Source organism: Lolium rigidum, chromosome 6 (genome assembly GCF_022539505.1).
Source record: "Lolium rigidum isolate FL_2022 chromosome 6, APGP_CSIRO_Lrig_0.1, whole genome shotgun sequence".
Taxonomy (NCBI): domain Eukaryota; kingdom Viridiplantae; phylum Streptophyta; class Magnoliopsida; order Poales; family Poaceae; genus Lolium; species Lolium rigidum.
Window position 1 is genome coordinate 123243801 of NC_061513.1, and position 17549 is coordinate 123261349.

Below are 17549 nucleotides of genomic sequence, written 5' to 3' on the forward strand. Positions count from 1 at the left end.
GTTGATTAAGGATGAGGGATATATTAATTATGTTGGCGTTTGCCTGAAGATATTTTATATTGATGGATCGGTTTGTAGAGGTGGGCAAGGCGTTGATAATCTTTTAATTTCACCTAACCATGGTGTTTACGACACATCGGTCTGTGTAAAATATCTAGTATGTGATAACCAAACTAAATATGAGGTTTTACTCTTTGATTTATAAAATTCAGTAGACATGGGTGTAATGAGATTCGCTTCTGGTAGTACAACACATAAAAGACGAATTTCACTATTTTGGCACATTACTAAATAGTTATTTGGACCGATGTTTAGCCATAATTAAGTCTCTAGATACAATCACTGTCCGTCGTATACTTAGAGAGGAAAGTTCTATACTTGTTTAGCGGAACATGCATCTGGTTATCATATTACAAAAGGATACTTTCATTTTGCAAAGACCGATGCAAGCTTTTGTAAGAAATAAGTCTAGACTGTTGCGCATTGGTTTGGTACAGGGTGCAGCCGGGCCTTGTTCGGTTCAGTACTTAGCAGCACGTTGCAAAGAGGATTCGGTGTATGTGTCAGAAATAACCGAATCAGCTAGTAATTCAGAATCAGGTTATTGGAGAAGTCCCTTAATTACAGCATGCAACTTATCTGGTTCAGTTTAGCAACTAGCAGTACAATGCAAAGAAAATTCGGTACAAATGCCACAAACAGCCGAATTATCAAAATAGTTTAGAACCAGGTGGTCGGAGGGTTCCTTTAGTTAATTATTTAAAGGACCCAAGTCAAACTGGAATTCAGAAAATTCGGCAATCAGCTTTAAGATATACACTTTTTACTGCCGAACTATACATGGTTTGATGTTGAAGTTCTTGGATTGTGATCGGTAGAGATAAGCTATGAGTGAAGTGCATGAAGTAATATTCAGAACACATATGTCGGCTCACGAGATGCGATGGTTTTAAAAAAAATAGCAGGTTGTCTTTGCCGACAATGTTAATTAGGAAATTTAATCAGCACTAAAAGGAGCGTGAGCTACTAGAACTAAAGATGAAATATTCGGCAAATGATCGCCGAGTTGGAAAGATCCTTACAGAGTTGTAGAGATAGTTTCTGAAAATTCATACTTTTCACAATCTTTCCACGTAGAGAAGTTTTCGAAGCTCTCGATGAAAAATACTTGAAAACGTATTATTCTAGCATGTAGCGAGAGGCTTGAAGACATTGTGGCTGATATATTATTAGAAGTATCATCCTCAGCAAAATTTGGCCGATATGTTACTTGCAATATCGTGCTAATTTTGTTTTTGGTTGATGTGTACTTTAGACAACGCCCTCAGAAATTTTATAGCCAGTGAAGTTATTGGTATCATCCTAAGGTATTGTGGATGTGTTTTTGGTCAATTCCATCGTACCAAAAACAGGGGGACATGTGTTGATGGTGTAATTTGGCTATTGCTTTGCATAATGGGCCAAATTAGTTCATTCGTTGATCAAGCTATCCAGGTTATATATTGTGTTGGAACATTGCAGCAGGTATACATTGCAGCAGGTATTTTACATTGAATAGAAGCTGCATCGGACATGTCTTAGTTAAGCTGAGGGAAGTTTCAAGCTGACGCTGCAACCAAGGACAAGTCCTAGCAAGTATCAGGTGCTGATCTGGTGTTTTGAATTTGCAAAATCTATCACGTAGGAGCATCGTGCAATGGAAAGATTCGTATCTGGCCTAACGGTGGTGCAAGAGACGTACAATGCATGCATTAGCTGGCATGATTGGCAATAAGGCCGCATTATTTTATTGTTTTCTATAGGTCCAAGATTATTTGTACACGGCATATGTATGGTTTAGCATTTGGAGCTGGTACGTACTACATACTGGAATTTAATAGGTATAACTTTACATAGCGACCGAATCGATAAGGAAAGTCCAATTCGGTTTAGATTTGGAGTCCTGTTCCTGTACGTTAAGATCCAGCTTGTACGCCAAGTCCTGCGGCATATATAAGCCCTGGCCGATTGACAAAACGGAACCAATCGATATTCAACAAAAACGCATCTACTTTTTATCATTTATTTTCTTTATTGTTCTCCTCTGCCATGCCCTAGCAACCCTAGGTTTGGTTTATCTTTACCGTTTTGCGCTGAAAAAAGGTCGATCTCCTCCACGAAAGCGAGGAACCTTTGTTGCTTTGCTCGGAAAGCAATCGGGCGTCGTCACGAAAGCAAGACAACTATCACGGTGTTGCGCTGCAGTTTTGCGTGCCAACAACTTTTTGCTGTCGACTTTTTTTTGTTTTGCTAATGCTGTCTTTTCTTTTTTTCCTTTTGTCAGCCTTTGATGAAGGAATTCATCCGTCTCGGTACCCAATTCGTCGGGTACCGTGACCATGCTAAAAAGGCCGAAGGTATTATTTTGTTACTTTTTCTAGTCAATGAGCTCCTCCTCCTATCTTGTCATGATCTTGACTGTTGTCGACTATTTTGTTAGAAAACCTTGTGGAAGCCAACAAACATGCTGACACACTTGCTCGCAAACTAGAGCAAAGTGAAAAAGCTCGCAAGAAGGCTGAAGCAGACGCTAAGAAGGCCAAGGCAGATGCTGCTACTGTCGAAGATCTTCGCAAGAGGCTTCACGAAGCAGAAACTGCCCTGAGCGACAATTTGGCCGAGCAAGCTGCTCGTGAAAAAGAGATCCTCAGTCGCTTGCAATCGCAAAGTCGATGTTTTGTTAGTAAGTACTCAAATCCCTGTTTATTTCTTCGCCTTGCTTCACTGTCTCGAGCATTTTTATTGACGAGCTTCCTTTTGCTTGTTTTCAGGGAGAACTCATCAAGAATACGAAGTAGAGGATCCTGAAGGCGATGAGCTTATCGACGCGCTTTCTCTTCTTGAAATCCATGGGGATGAAGCACGCGAGGCCTTGCTGACGCTGAAGCAGGTCTGTCGAAGCTTTTCCCCTATTTCTTCCCGAAGAAAGAGGAGCCCAACACTTTTACTGCTCTCGCCAAAAGCTTCAACGTGCCGGAAGATCTTGGGCTTAAACTTCGCCAAGAAGACCTGAAGATTGGTGTTGAAGGCACCATCGCTCTGATTGCTGATAGCCAGCAAAACGTCAACTGGGCTAAGGTTAGCGACATAGGGGAGATGGAGACAAAGAAGTGGCAATCTCTAATTAGAGCTGCCAAGCCTTCCTCAAAGCCGATCCTTGCTTTCCTTGGTGTCAAACCAACTCCTGCTCCAAGCGCATCCAAGCCGGAGGTCAAGTAGACCACCTTGTCTTTCTTTTTCTTTGTCCTTTTGATGCTGTCGCCAAAGTAGCTTTGGCGACACTTACCTCACTAGTTTGTTAAGGCGACCTCCATTGTAATATCTTGTAAATATTCTGAAAATCAATGAAATTCTATTTTGCTTGATGATTGATGTCGAACTTTTTGTTTCAGTTGACATTTGATAACCGTGCTTCAATTCCTCGTCCTTCCGATGTTTTTCCTTCTTCCTCTCACTCGAAGAAAACGCCTATCGATAATGAATTTGGTGGAGATTCCTCGAGTAAAGGTTTAGCACAGGATTTGGAAGAACTTCGTCAGCAGCTTCAGTATGCGAAGAAGCAAACACTTGTGATGATGGAGCAATCTCGTAAGGCATCCGAGAAAGAGAAAGTTGCACTACAACAAGCTCAAGAAGCCATAGCTGCCAAGGAAACCGCCATTTCTGAAGCTGCAAAAGCGACCACTCGAGAGAATTTTATGCTCGATTTGATGAATGTCAACACCCAGATTTTTAAGTCCGGATGCCTGATACGCGTACAGCACACGACCGTTGGGAACCCCAAGAGGAAGGTGTGATGCGTACAGCGGCAAGTTTTCCCTTAGTAAGAAACCAAGGTTTATCGAACCAGTAGGAGCCAAGAAGCACGAAGAAGGTTGATGGCGGCGGAGTGTAGTGCGGCGCAACACCAGGGATTCCGGCGCCAACGTGGAACCTGCACAACACAACCAAATTACTTTGCCCCAACGTGACAGTGAGGTTGTCAATCTCACCGGCTTGCTGTAACAAAGGATTAGATGTATAGTGTGGATGATGATTGTTTGCAGAAAACAGTACAACGAGTATTGCAGTTGATTGTATTCGATGTTAAGAATGGACCGGGGTCCACAGTTCACTAGAGGCGTCTCTCCGATAAGAATAAACATGTTGGGTGAACAAATTACAGTTGGGCAATTGACAAATAAAGAGGGCATGACCATGCACATACATGTTATGATGAGTATTGTGAGATTTAATTGGGCATTACGACAAAGTACATAGACCGCTATCCAGCATGCATCTATGCCTAAAAAGTCCACCTTCAGAGTTATCATCCGAACCCCTTCCAGTATTAAGTTGCAAACAACAGACAATTGCATTAAGTATGGTGCGTAATGTAATCAACGAATACATCCTTAGACATAGCATTGATGTTTTATCCCTAGTGGCAACATCACATCCACAACCTTAGGACTTTCTGTCACCGTCCCAGATTTAATGGAGGCATGAACCCACTATCGAGCATAAATACCCCCTCTTGGAGTTACAAGCAAAAACTTGGCCAGAGCCTCTACTAGTAACGGAGAGCATGCAAGATCATAAACAACACATAGATAATAGATTGATAATCAAAATAACATAGCATTCTCTATTCATCGAATCCCAACAAACACAACATGTAGCATTACAGATAGATGATCTTGATCATGTTAGGCAGCTCACAAGATCCAACAATGATAGCACAATTAGGAGAAGACGACCATCTAGCTACTGCTATGGATCCATAGTCCAGGGGTAGACTACTCACTCATCACTCCGGAGGCGACCATGGCGGTGAAGAGTCCTCCGGGAGATGATTCCCCTCTCCGGCAGGGTGCCGGAGGCGATCTCCTGAATCCCACGAGATGGGATTGGCGGCGGTGGCGTCTCTGGAAGGTTTTCCGTATCGTGGCTCTCGTTACTGGAGTTATTATCGACGAAGGCTTAAATAGGCGGAGGAGGTAGGTCAGGGGGCGCCACGAGGGCCCCACACAACAGGCCGGCGCGGCCAGGGCTTGGGCCGCGCCGCCCTAGCGTGTGGGCGCGTCGTCGCCCCACTTCGTTTCCGCCCGGACTTCGGAAGCTTCGTGGAAAAATAAGATCCCGGGCGTTGATTTCGTCCAATTCCGAGAATATTTCCTTACTAGGATTTCTGAAACCAAAAACAGCAGAAAACAGCAACTGGCTCTTCGGCATCTCGTTAATAGGTTAGTGCCGGAAAATTCATAAATATGACATAAAGTATGCATAAAACATGTAGGTATCATCAATAAAGTGGCATGGAACATAAGAAATTATCGATACGTTGGAGACGTATCAGCATCCCCAAGCTTAGTTCTCGCTCGTCCCGAGTAGGTAAACGATAACAAAGATAATTTCTGAAGTGACATGCCATCATAATCTTGATCATACTATTGTAAGCACATGTAATGAATGCAGCAATCCAAGACAATGGTAAATGTAATGAGTAAACAATTGAATCATATAGCAAAGACTTTTCATGAATAGTACTTTCAAGAGAAGCATCAATAAGTCTTGCATAAGAGTTAACTCATAAAGCAATAATTTCAAAGTAAAGGCATTGAAGCAACACAAAGGAAGATTAAGTTTCAGCGGTTGCTTTCAACTTATAACATATATATCTCATGGATATTGTCAACATAAAGTAATATAATAAGTGCAATATGCAAGTATGTAGTAATCAATGCACAGTTCACACAAGTGTTTGCTTCTTGAGATGGAGAGAAATAGGTGAACTGACTCAACATAAAAGTAAAAGAAAGGCCCTTTGCGAGAGGAAGCATCGATTGCTATATTTGTGCTAGAGCTTTGGTTTTGAAAACAAGAAACAATTTTGTCAATGGTAGTAATAAAGCATATGCATCATGTAAATTATATCCTACAAGTTGCAAGCCTCATGCATAGTATACTAATAGTGCCCGCACCTTGTCCTAATTAGCTCGGATTACCTGGATTATCACCGCAATACATATGTTTTAACCAAGTGTCACAAAGGGGTACCTCTATGCCGCTTCGTACAAAGGTCTAAGGAGAAAGCTCGCATTGGATTTCTCGCTTTTGATTATTTTCAACTTAGACATCCATACCGGGACAACATAGACAACAGATAATGGACTCCTCTTTAATGCATAAGCATTCATCAACAATTAATTTTCTCATATGAGATTGAGGATATTTGTCCAAAACTGAAACTTCCACCATGGATCATGGCTTTAGTTAGCGGCCCAATGTTCTTCTCTAACAGTATGCATGCTCAAACCATTCAACTCATGGTAAATCGCCCTTACTTCAGACAAGACGGACATGCATAGCAACTCACATGATATTCAACAAAGAGTAGTTGATGGCGTCCCCAGGAACATGGTTATCGCTCAACAAGCAACTTATAAGAAATAAAATGCATAAGTACATATTCAATACCACAATAGTTTTGTCCCATGAGCTATATATTGCAAAGATGAAGAATAGAAATTTAAAGATAGCACTCAAGCAATTTACTTTGGAATGGCGGAGAAATACCATGTAGTAGGTAGGTATGGTGGACACAAATGGCATAGTGTTTGGCTCAAGGATTTTGGATGCATGAGAAGTATTCCCTCTCGATACAAGGTTTAGGCTAGCAAGGTTATTTGAAACAAACACAAGTATGAAGCGGTACAAAGCAAAACTCACATAAAAGACATATTGTAAGCATTATAAGACTCTATACCGTCTTCCTTGTTGTTCGACCCTTACTAGAAATTATCTAGACCTTAGAGAGACAAATTATGCAAACCAAATTTTAGCAAGCTCTATGTATTTCTTCATTAATAGGTGCAAAGTATATGATGCAAGAGCTTAAACATGAGCACAACAATTGCCAAGTATCAAATTATTCAAGACATTCTACCAATTACTACATGTGGCATTTCCCGTTTCCAACCATATAACAATTTAACGAAGAAGATTCAACCTTCGCCATGAACACTATGAGTAAAGCCTAAGGACATATTTGTCCATATGCAACAGCGGAGCGTGTCTCTCTCCCACACAATGAATGCTAGGATCCATTTTATTCAAACAAAACAAAAACAAAAACAAACAGACGCTCCAAGCAAAGTACATAAGATGTGATGGAATAAAAATTTAGTTTCACTAGAGGAACCTGATAATGTTGTCGATGAAGAAGGGGATGCCTTGGGCATCCCCAAGCTTAGATGCTTGAGTCTTCTTGAAATATGCAGGGGTGCACCACCGGGGCATCCCTAAGCTTAGAGCTTTCACTCTCCTTGATCATATCGTATCATCTCCCTCTCTTGATCCTTGAAAACTTCCTCCACACCAAACTCAAAACAACTCATTAGAGGGTTAGTGCACAATCAAAATTCACATGTTCAGAGGTGACATAATCATTCTTAACACTTCTGGACATTGCACAAAGCTACCGAAAGTTAATGGAATAGAAAAATCCATCAAGCATAGCAAAACAGGCAATGCGAAATAAAAGGCAGAATCTGTCAAAACAGAACAGTCCGTAAAGACGAATTTCTAAGAGGCACCAGACTTGCTCAAATGAAAATTCTCAAATTGAATGAAAGTTTAGTACATATCTGAGGATCACTCACGTAAATTGGCATAATTTTCCGAATTACCTATAGAGAATTAGGCCCAGATTCGTGACAGCAAGAAATCTGTTTCTGCGCAGTAATCCAAATCTAGTATGAACCTTACTATCCAAGACTTTACTTGGCACAACAATGCAACAAAATTAAGATAAGGAGAGGTTGCTACAGTAGTAACAACTTCCAAGACTCAAATATAAAATAAAAATGCAGTAGTAAAATCACGAGTTGTCTCCCATAAGCGCTTTTCTTTAACGCCTTTCAGCTAGGCGCAGAAAGTGTGTATCAAGTGTTATCAAGAGACGAAGCATCAACATCATAGTTTGTTCTAATGATAGAATCAAAAGGTAACTTCATTCTCTTTCCAGGGAAGTGTTCCATACCTTTCTTGAGAGGAAATTGATATTTAATATTACCTTCCTTCATATCAATAATAGCACCAACAGTTCGAAGAAAAGGTCTTCCCAATATAATGGGACAAGATGCATTGCATTTAATATCCAAGACAACAAAATCAACGGGGACAAGGTTATTGTTAACGGTAATGCGAACATTATCAACTCTCCCCAAAGGTTTCTTTGTAGAATTATCGGCAAGATTAACATCCAAATAACAATTTTTCAATGGTGGCAAGTCAAGCATATTATAGATCTTTCTAGGCATAACGGAAATACTTGCACCAAGATCACATAAAGCATTACAATCAAAGTCATTGACCTTCATCTTAATGATGGGCTCCCAACCATCCTCTAGCTTTCTAGGAATAGAAGCTTCGCATTCTAATTTCTCTTCTCTAGCTTTTATGAGAGCATTTGTAATATGTTTTGTGAAAGCCAAATTTATAGCACTAGCATTAGGACTCTTAGCAAGTTTTTGTAAGAACTTTATAACTTCAGAGATGTGGCAATCATCAAAATCCAAACCACTATAATCTAAAGCAATGGGATCATTGTCCCCAATGTTGGAAAAAAATTCAGCGGCTTTATCACGGGCGGTTTCAGCAGCTTTAGCAGTTTCGAGCGGTTTTTCACGCTTTGCATTAGAAGTGGAAACATTGCCAACACCAATTATTTTACCATTAATAGTAGGAGGTGCAGCAACATGTGGAGCATTAGCATTACTAGTGGTGGTAATAGTCCAAACTTTAGCTATTTTATCTTCTTTAGCATTTTCTTCTCTTTCCCACCTAGCACGCAATTCGGCCATCAATCTTATATTCTCATTAATTCTAACTTGGATGGCATTTGCTGTAGTAACAATCTTATTATTATTATTATTATTATTATTATTATTATTATTTTCATTAGGAATAACTTTCGATTTCAAAAGATCAACATCAGCAGCAAGACTATCGACTTTAGAAGCAAGTATATCAATTTTCCCAAGCTTTTCTTCAACAGATTTGTTAAAAGCAGTTTGTGTACTAATAAATTCTTTAAGCATGGCTTCAAGTCCAGGGGTGTATTCCTATTATTGTTGTAAGAATTCCCATAAGAATTACCATAGCCGTTGCCATTATTATAAGGATATGGCCTATAGTTGTTACTAGAATTGTTCCGGTAAGCATTGTTGTTGAAATTATTATTTTTAATGTAGTTTACATCAACATGTTCTTCTTGGACAACCAATGAAGCTAACGGAACATTATTAGGATCAATATTTGTCCTACTATTCACAAGCATAGACATAATAGCATCAATCTTATCACTCAAGGAAGAGGTTTCTTCGACAAAATTTACCTTCTTACCTTGTGGAGCTCTTTCCGTGTGCCATTCAGAGTAATTAATCATCATATTATCAAGAAGCTTTGTTGCGTCGCCTAGAGTGATGGACATAAAGGTACCTCCAGCAGCTGAATCCAATAAGTTCCGCAAAGAAAAATCCAGTCCTGCATAAAAGGTTGGATGATCATCCAAGTTGTCAGTCCATGGGTTGGGTAATTTTTAACCAAATATTTCATTCTTTCCCATGCTTGTGCAACATGCTCATTATCCAATTGTTTAAAATTCATTATACTACTTCTCAAAGATATAATTTTAGCAGGAGGATAATATCTACCAATAAAAGCATCCTTGCATTTAGTCCATGAATCAAAACTATTCTTAGGCAGAGATAGCAACCAATCTTTAGCTCTTCCTCTTAATGAGAAAGGAAACAATTTTAATTTTATAATGTCACCATCTACATCCTTATACTTTTGCATTTCACATAATTCAACAAAGTTATTAAGATGGGCAGCGAGCATCTTCGTAACTAACACCGTAAAATTGCTCTCTCATAACAAGATTCGATAAAGCAGGTTTAATTTCAAAGAATTCTGCTGTAGTAGCAGGTGGAGCAATAGGTGTGCATAAGAAATCATTATTATTTGTGGTTGTGAAGTCATTCAACTTAGTATTTTCAGGAGTACCCATTTTAGCAACAGTAAATAAAGCAAACTAGATAAAGTAAATGCAAGTAACTATTTTTTTGTGTTTTTAGTATAGCAAACAAGATAACAAGTAAAGTAACACTAGCAACTATTTTTTTTTGTATTTTGATATAATGCAGCAAACAAAGTACTAAATAAAATAAAGCAAGACAAAAACAAAGTAAAGAGATTGGAGGTGGAGACTCCCCTTGCAGCGTGTCTTGATCTCCCCGGCAACGGCGCCAGAAAACGATCTTGATACGCGTACAGAGCACGCGACCGTTGGGAACCCCAAGAGGAAGGTGTGATGCGTACAGCGGCAGGTTTTCCCTCGCAAGAAACCAAGGTTTATCGAACCAGTAGGGAGCCAAGAAGCACGTTGAAGGTTGATGGCGGCGGAGTGTAGTGCGGCGCAACACCGGGGATTCCGGCGTCAACGTGGAACTCGCACAACACAACCAAATTACTTTGCCCCAACGTGACGGTGAGGTTGTCAATCTCACCGGCTTGCTGTAACAAAGGATTAGATGTATAGTGTGGATGATGATTGTTTGCGAGAAAACGAGTAGAACGAGTATTGCGAGTTGATTGTATTCGATGTTAAGAATGGACCGGGGTCCACAGTTCACTAGAGGCGTCTCTCCGATAAGAATAAGCATGTTGGGTGAACAAATTACAGTTGGGCAATTGACAAATAAAGAGGGCATGACCATGCACATACATGTTATGATGAGTATTGTGAGATTTAATTGGGCATTACGACAAAGTACATAGACCGCTATCCAGCATGCATCTATGCCTAAAAAGTCAACCTGCAGGTTATCATCCGAACCCCTTCCAGTATTAAGTTGCAAACAACAGATAATTGCATTAAGTATGGTGCGTAATGTAATCAACGAATACTTCCTTAGACATAGCATTAATGTTTTATCCCTAGTGGCAACAGTACATCCACAACCTTAGAACTTTCTGTCACTGTCCCAGATTTAATGGAGGCATGAACCCACTATCGAGCATAAATACCCCCTCTTGGAGTTACAAGCAAAAACTTGGCCAGAGCCTCTACTAGTAAAGGAGAGCATGCAAGATCATAAACAACACATAGGTAATAGATTGATAATCAAAATAACATAGCATTCTCTATTCATCGGATCCCAACAAACACAACATGTAGCATTACAGATAGATGATCTTGATCATGTTAGGCAGCTCACCAGATCCAACAATGATAGCACAATTAGGAGAAGACGACCATCTAGCTACTGCTATGGACCCATAGTCCAGGGGTAGACTACTCACTCATCACTCCGGAGGCGACCATGGCGGTGAAGAGTCCTCCGGGAGATGATTCCCCTCTCCGGCAGGGTGCCGGAGGCGATCTCCCGAATCCCCCGAGATGGGATTGGCGGCGGCGGCGTCTCTGGAAGGTTTTCCGTATCGTGGCTCTCGGTACTGGAGTTATTATCGACGAAGGCTTAAATAGGCGGAGGAGGTAGGTCAGGGGGCGCCACGAGGGCCCCACACAACAGGCTGGCGCGGCCAGGGCTTGGGCCGCGCCGCCCTAGCGTGTGGGCGCCTCGTCTCCCCACTTCGTTTCCTCCCCGGACTTCTGGAAGCTTCGTGGAAAAATAAGATCCTGGGCGTTGATTTCGTCCAATTCTGAGAATATTTCCTTACTAGGATTTCTGAAACCAAAAACAGCAGAAACAACAGAACTGGCTCTTTGGCATCTCGTTAATAGGTTAGTGCCGGAAAATGCATAAATATGACATAAAGTATGCATAAAACATGTAGGTATCATCAATAAAGTGGCATGGAACATAAGAAATTATCGATACGTTGGAGACGTATCAATGCCTATTATGTCATACATCGCAATCCCAGGAATATTGTTGTTGCGAGGCATAATAGTTAAGTATCACAGTCATCATTCATTACAAACCATATTGTCTTACAATTGGAATCACATGATCCATATTACACGAATAGTTGATCTACTGATCAACGAACAAACACAAGTTCATAGCGGAAGCGTAAGATACAAGGACTCTCTAGTCCACATGCCAACGCTTGACGTCGGAAGACTCCTAGTTGTCGTAGGCGTCCTGCTGGTCATCTCCTTGTTCATCTTCATACTCTAGCCATTTGAATAGCCAGGGACAAAGCCGTGAGTACTTCAAGTACTCGCAAACTAATACTAGTGTAAGTGCTAGACATTTCTAGTAATGGTGCTAAGCTCTAGTTTATTTGCATAAAGCCAATTTTAGTTCACAAGTATTTGAGAAAAGCTTATTCAAGTGCTAGACTAACTCAAGTGGGAACATTAGTGTCATTCCCACAACATTGTTGTGATTCAAATTCAAGTCACCAATTCACCATTCATTTCAACCTCATTTTCAAGAATTTGACATCGGAAACTGTATGGCCTTTCCAACCGTCCGTAACCGTGGACACGGCTATTCGAATAGATTGACACTCTGCAGAGGTTGCACACTTGTGCCACAACACTTGATTTCATCCGTCGGGATTACCCCGAATCATCGTAACATAGTACGCGGATCATCAACCATAACCTTTCACTTACAAATCCTAGTATGAGCACCTCTCCCCATGAGCTTGGCCTCCCAGTGAAGACCAACTCGTCAACCCGGGAACCGCACGAGGCTTGGCCGTACAATTCACCTCAATTCACATCATTTCTCAACAACGGAGGTAGCCTCAGCATAACCCCTATGATGTGTGTTTAGAGGGAACCCATACTAAGATGCATAAACTTCCAGTTAAGCCCTACCCATAATCAGGTATTGTGGGGGTACTCAATATTGTAAAGGTATCGCATTCAAACCAATATCAGTTTTATCAAAAATCACCATCTTCTCTTGGTCACATTCACCTTCAAAATTCATTCAATGAAATGACTCATCATTCCAAGGTTTCAAATTCATTTCAAAGTCACATGTTCCCATCTAGAGTAGTCAAGTTTTAGTATTTAGCACTAGCACTAATCATGAGGGGTGCTAATCTTGCTTGGCTAGCTTGAGACTAAAATAACTAATCTAGTAACCTTGTTTTAACTTTGACCAAAGTTAACTATAAAAGTAACTCTTGGAAATCAACAAGTAAAACTTGTATGGTAAAAATTTGGGATAGGCTTATGGTAAGAAAAGGTAAGACTAATGGTAAGAAAACTTGACCAGGGGTTCAAACATCATATGAAATCACTTTGGACAAGATTTAAATGAAGTAAAATACTTCATATGATTTTCATAATAGTTTTGGACAATATCACTTAAACAAACTAGCCATATTGTCCATAATTTAAACTAGGGCATGGTCATGCAAAGTGACCACACCATTTTATTGCAGAAACAATTAGTGTAAGTTAAATGTGAGCTATTGGAGTTGGAATTAACTAAATATCTATTTGGTTGATTTTTAATATTTATTTGAATGTGAAAAAGTCCCTGCCTTCATCTTTTTATCATTTTATTTCTACAACAGATCTCAAGGTGAGACCAGTAGCATGTTGTAGATCTTTTTACTAGCTTTCCAACAATATAAAATTTGCTAAATTTGGCCAAGCCAAACAGATTCTATTAAATTTCTAAGTTGGATCCAGTATTAAAATTTGATTTGAATTGATTAAATAGAATTTGAATTAACGGGCTAGCGGGAAACTAGTTTGGGCCGAAACGATTCAAAACACATCAAATCGGCCCAGTAACGCAGCTGGTGCGCTTGGGCTTGCTGACAGAGTGGGTCCCGTATGTCAGCGGCTGTTTAACCCGAATCGGTATGGACTAAAGAGGGGCGTTGGATTAAAACCAGATCGGACGGTGCCAGTGCATCGTCTTCTCCAGTGAGAGAGGGATACTGGCGCGGCGAGCCTAGGGGATCAGAGGGCGAACCGTGGGTCCGGCGAGCGGCGGCGGTGTTCCGTTCGAGGTTGTCGATGAAGGGGAAGAAGCCTATAGCAGTGGCGCAGCTCGAGGAGGCCTGGATCGATGGAGATTTCACCAGAGCTTCCGCGGCTCCGATCGCTTGATTGGCACTGCTCCGGTTTCGATTCGATGGGTGGAGTGGTGGTGGAGAGTCAGGGATGGGAGGAGAGGATGGTGTGGTGCTCAGATTGCTCAGGGGAGGCCTCTATTTATAGAGACGCAGGTGTGCTGCGGGGCAGGGTCGAGGTCGACATGCTCGCGGCGATTCCGGCGAGTGTTGGGGCTAGGCGATGGCGCAGCAGTGTTCTACACGTCCAGGCGAAGCTAGAGGTGGCGACACCTTGGTCGGGCGGCGGCTAGATAGCTCGCGTTTCTTCCGTGTCTGCGGTGGCGTCTACGGGATCGTGTCGTCGTCTCCGGCGGCGGCGGTCCAGGGTCGCTGTTCTACGCGTGTCTGGCGGGTCTGAGGTGGCGCTGCGGTGCTCAACTCGTTGCTGGAGGGGCCAGAGCGAGAGGGAGCTGGTGGGGTGGCGCGTGGCCAGTGATGCCCGCGGCGTGCACACGCGCGACGTGAGCGGCATCCTGGCGCATTCTGGGCGCGTGTTCTCCGGCGTTGGTCATCGTCGAGCTTGACAGTGGCGTGGCTAGGGAGGTGTAGGGAGGTGTGGTGGCGAGTGTGGGCACCAGGGCCAGGGTGGTCGACGATGGAGAGGAGAGGAGGTGCGACATGGCCGGCATGGTCATGCACATGCATGCTAGCCCTCCTCTCTTAGGGTTACTATGGTGCATTTAAGTAGAGAGGGAACCATGGGACCATGTAGGGTAGTTTGGGGCAGGTTAGGGTTGAGTAGATCACTATTTGAAATAGTGTGGCATTGTTCCATATTTGGAATTTGCCAAATTTGTCCAAATTTAAATGGGTTCAAAAGGTGGCAAGATTTGGAAGTGGTGTGTTTGAGTGAGTTGTAAATGACCAGAGAGAAAGAGAGGTGGTGGTGGAATTTAGAAAATCAAAGAATTGCAAAATTTGCTAAGTTGGAGATTGTTCCACATAATAAAAAGTTCCAACTTTACATGAGCATAGAATTTGATCCAAAGTGAATTTGGCATGGTGGTCTTTACCAAAGTTTTTCACCTTGATGTGCTCTTGGATGAGGTGCAAATATTTGAGAAAGTTTAGTTCGAAAAAAATGAATTGCAAGGGCTCAAAGTAGGGATCAGACTATAAATGGCAGATTTGACCATTATCATATGTGATCCCCAATTTGAGTTTGAATTTGATTTGTTTTGTGTTTCTTTGATTCAAAAAGTTGTAATAAGTGTTTAGTAACATAATACAACTAATGGTGAAGACCAAAATGGTCTAGGTTAAAGATTTGCAAAAATGGCATAAACCATATGTGAGGGTTTTAGGGTTTTTCTTTTATTTGATTTCTTTCTCTTTTTGATTTATTTGGTTTGTGATCTTCACTTGATCACATTAGGGTTTTAGGGTTTATCACATAAACATAATAACAATCATCATGGCATATCACTCAAATGCACAAGTCCTATGCATGGCACTATATGCAATTTAAAAGTTTTTGTTGGTTTGAAATTTTGCTCTCTGGAATTCTTCTAACTTTTTTTATTGAAATTTGGGATGTTACAAACCCTTCCCCCTTACAAAAGATCTTGTCCCGAGATCTAAAAGAAAGTTAGGTACTAAAGAGATCTGGGTACTCCTTCTTTGTGAAGTCTTTGCGTTCCCTGGTGGCTTCATCTTCCGTATGATTGCTCCACTGTATCTTCAGAAACTTGATGCTTTGGGTGCGGGTGGTTCGGTAAGCTTCCTCCAGGATGCGAATCGGTACTTCGCGGTACGTCAGGTCCTTGTTGATATCCACCGATCGGTGATCGATGTTCTTGAACACTTCGGTCTTCTCAGGGACTTCAAGGCACTTCCGGAGGAGTGAGATGTGAAACACATCGTGTACAGCCGCCATCTCTTCGGGTAGTTCCAGTTGATAAGATACTTCGCCTCGGTCCGACATATCGGGGTGCAAGCTTTCCTTTCAGCTGAAATCTCTGCATTCCTTTCAAGGGGGATACCTTGAGATAGACGAAGTCTCCGATCTCGAAGGTCATCTCCCGATGTCTCTTGTCGGCGTAGCTCTTCTATCTTGATTGCGCCGTCTTGAGGTACTCGCGAATCTTGTGTACTTTCTCTTCGGCTTCACGAAGAACATCTAGGCCAAATACTTGGCTTTCTCCGACTTCCGACCAGTTCAGGGGGGTACGGCATTTCCTTCCGTACAAGGCTTCAAAGGGGGCCATCTGTAGGCAGGCTTGATAGCTGTTGTTGTAAGAGAATTCTGCGTATGGCAGGCAGTCTTCCCATTTGGATCCATACTCCAGTACACATGCTCTCAGCATGTCTTCCAATATCTGGTTGACTCTCTCAGTCTGTCCGTCGGTCTGAGGGTGATAGACGGTGCTGAATTTCAGACGGGTTCCTAGTCCTTCATGCACTTTCTGCCAGAATCTTGAGGTGAATTGTGATCCTCTATCTGACACTATCGACTTTGGGGTTCCGTGCAGGGCGAATATTCTGGAGATGTACAGTTCAGCTAACTTCGGGCCTTGCTATGTGGTCTTGACGGCGATGAAACGGGCTACTTTGGTCAGTCTATCGACAACTACCCATATTGAATCATTGGCTTTGCTGGATTTGGGCAAACCTGTGATAAAGTCCATTCCTACGGAGTCCCACTTCCATTCTGGTATCTGCAATGGTTGTAGCAGTCCTGCGGGTCGCTGATGTTCTGCCTTGACTCTCTGACAGATGTCACACTTGGCGATGTAGCTCCCGATTTCTCTCTTCATTCCATGCCACCAGAATTGCTCCTTCAGGTCTTGATACATCTTGGTACCTCTGGGGTGGATTGAGTAAAGGGTGTCATGAGATTCTTGCAAGATGATTTGCTTCAAGTCTGAGTCCGATGGTACACAGAGGCGTTCTTTGTACCAAAGGACCCCGACTTCATCTACGGTGAATCCAGGGGCTTTTCCTGCGGCTATATGTTTCTTGATTCCGTCGATGCTAGCGTTTCCTTTCTGGGCTTCCTTGATCTGGCTAACCAAGGTGGGTTGTAGTTCGATGCTGGCTAGGAATCCTTCACTAACAAGTTCTAGTCGAAACTGTTCAAACTCCTGATACAGGCTGGGCTGCTCGATTGCGATCATGGAGTTCAACTGACACGGCAGTCGACTCAAAGCATCCGCTACCACATTGGCCTTGCCGGGGCGGTAGTGAATCTCCATGTCGTAATCCTTGATCAATTCGATCCATCGGCGTTGCCTCATGTTCAGCTCCTTCTGGGTGAAGATATATTTTAGGCTCTTGTGGTCGGAGTAGATCTCGCATCGGTTACCCATGAGGTAATGACGCCAAACTTTCAAGGCTAGGACCACGGCTGCAAGCTCGAGGTCATGGGTTGGGTAGTTCTGCTCATGTTACTTTAGCTGTCTGGACAGGTA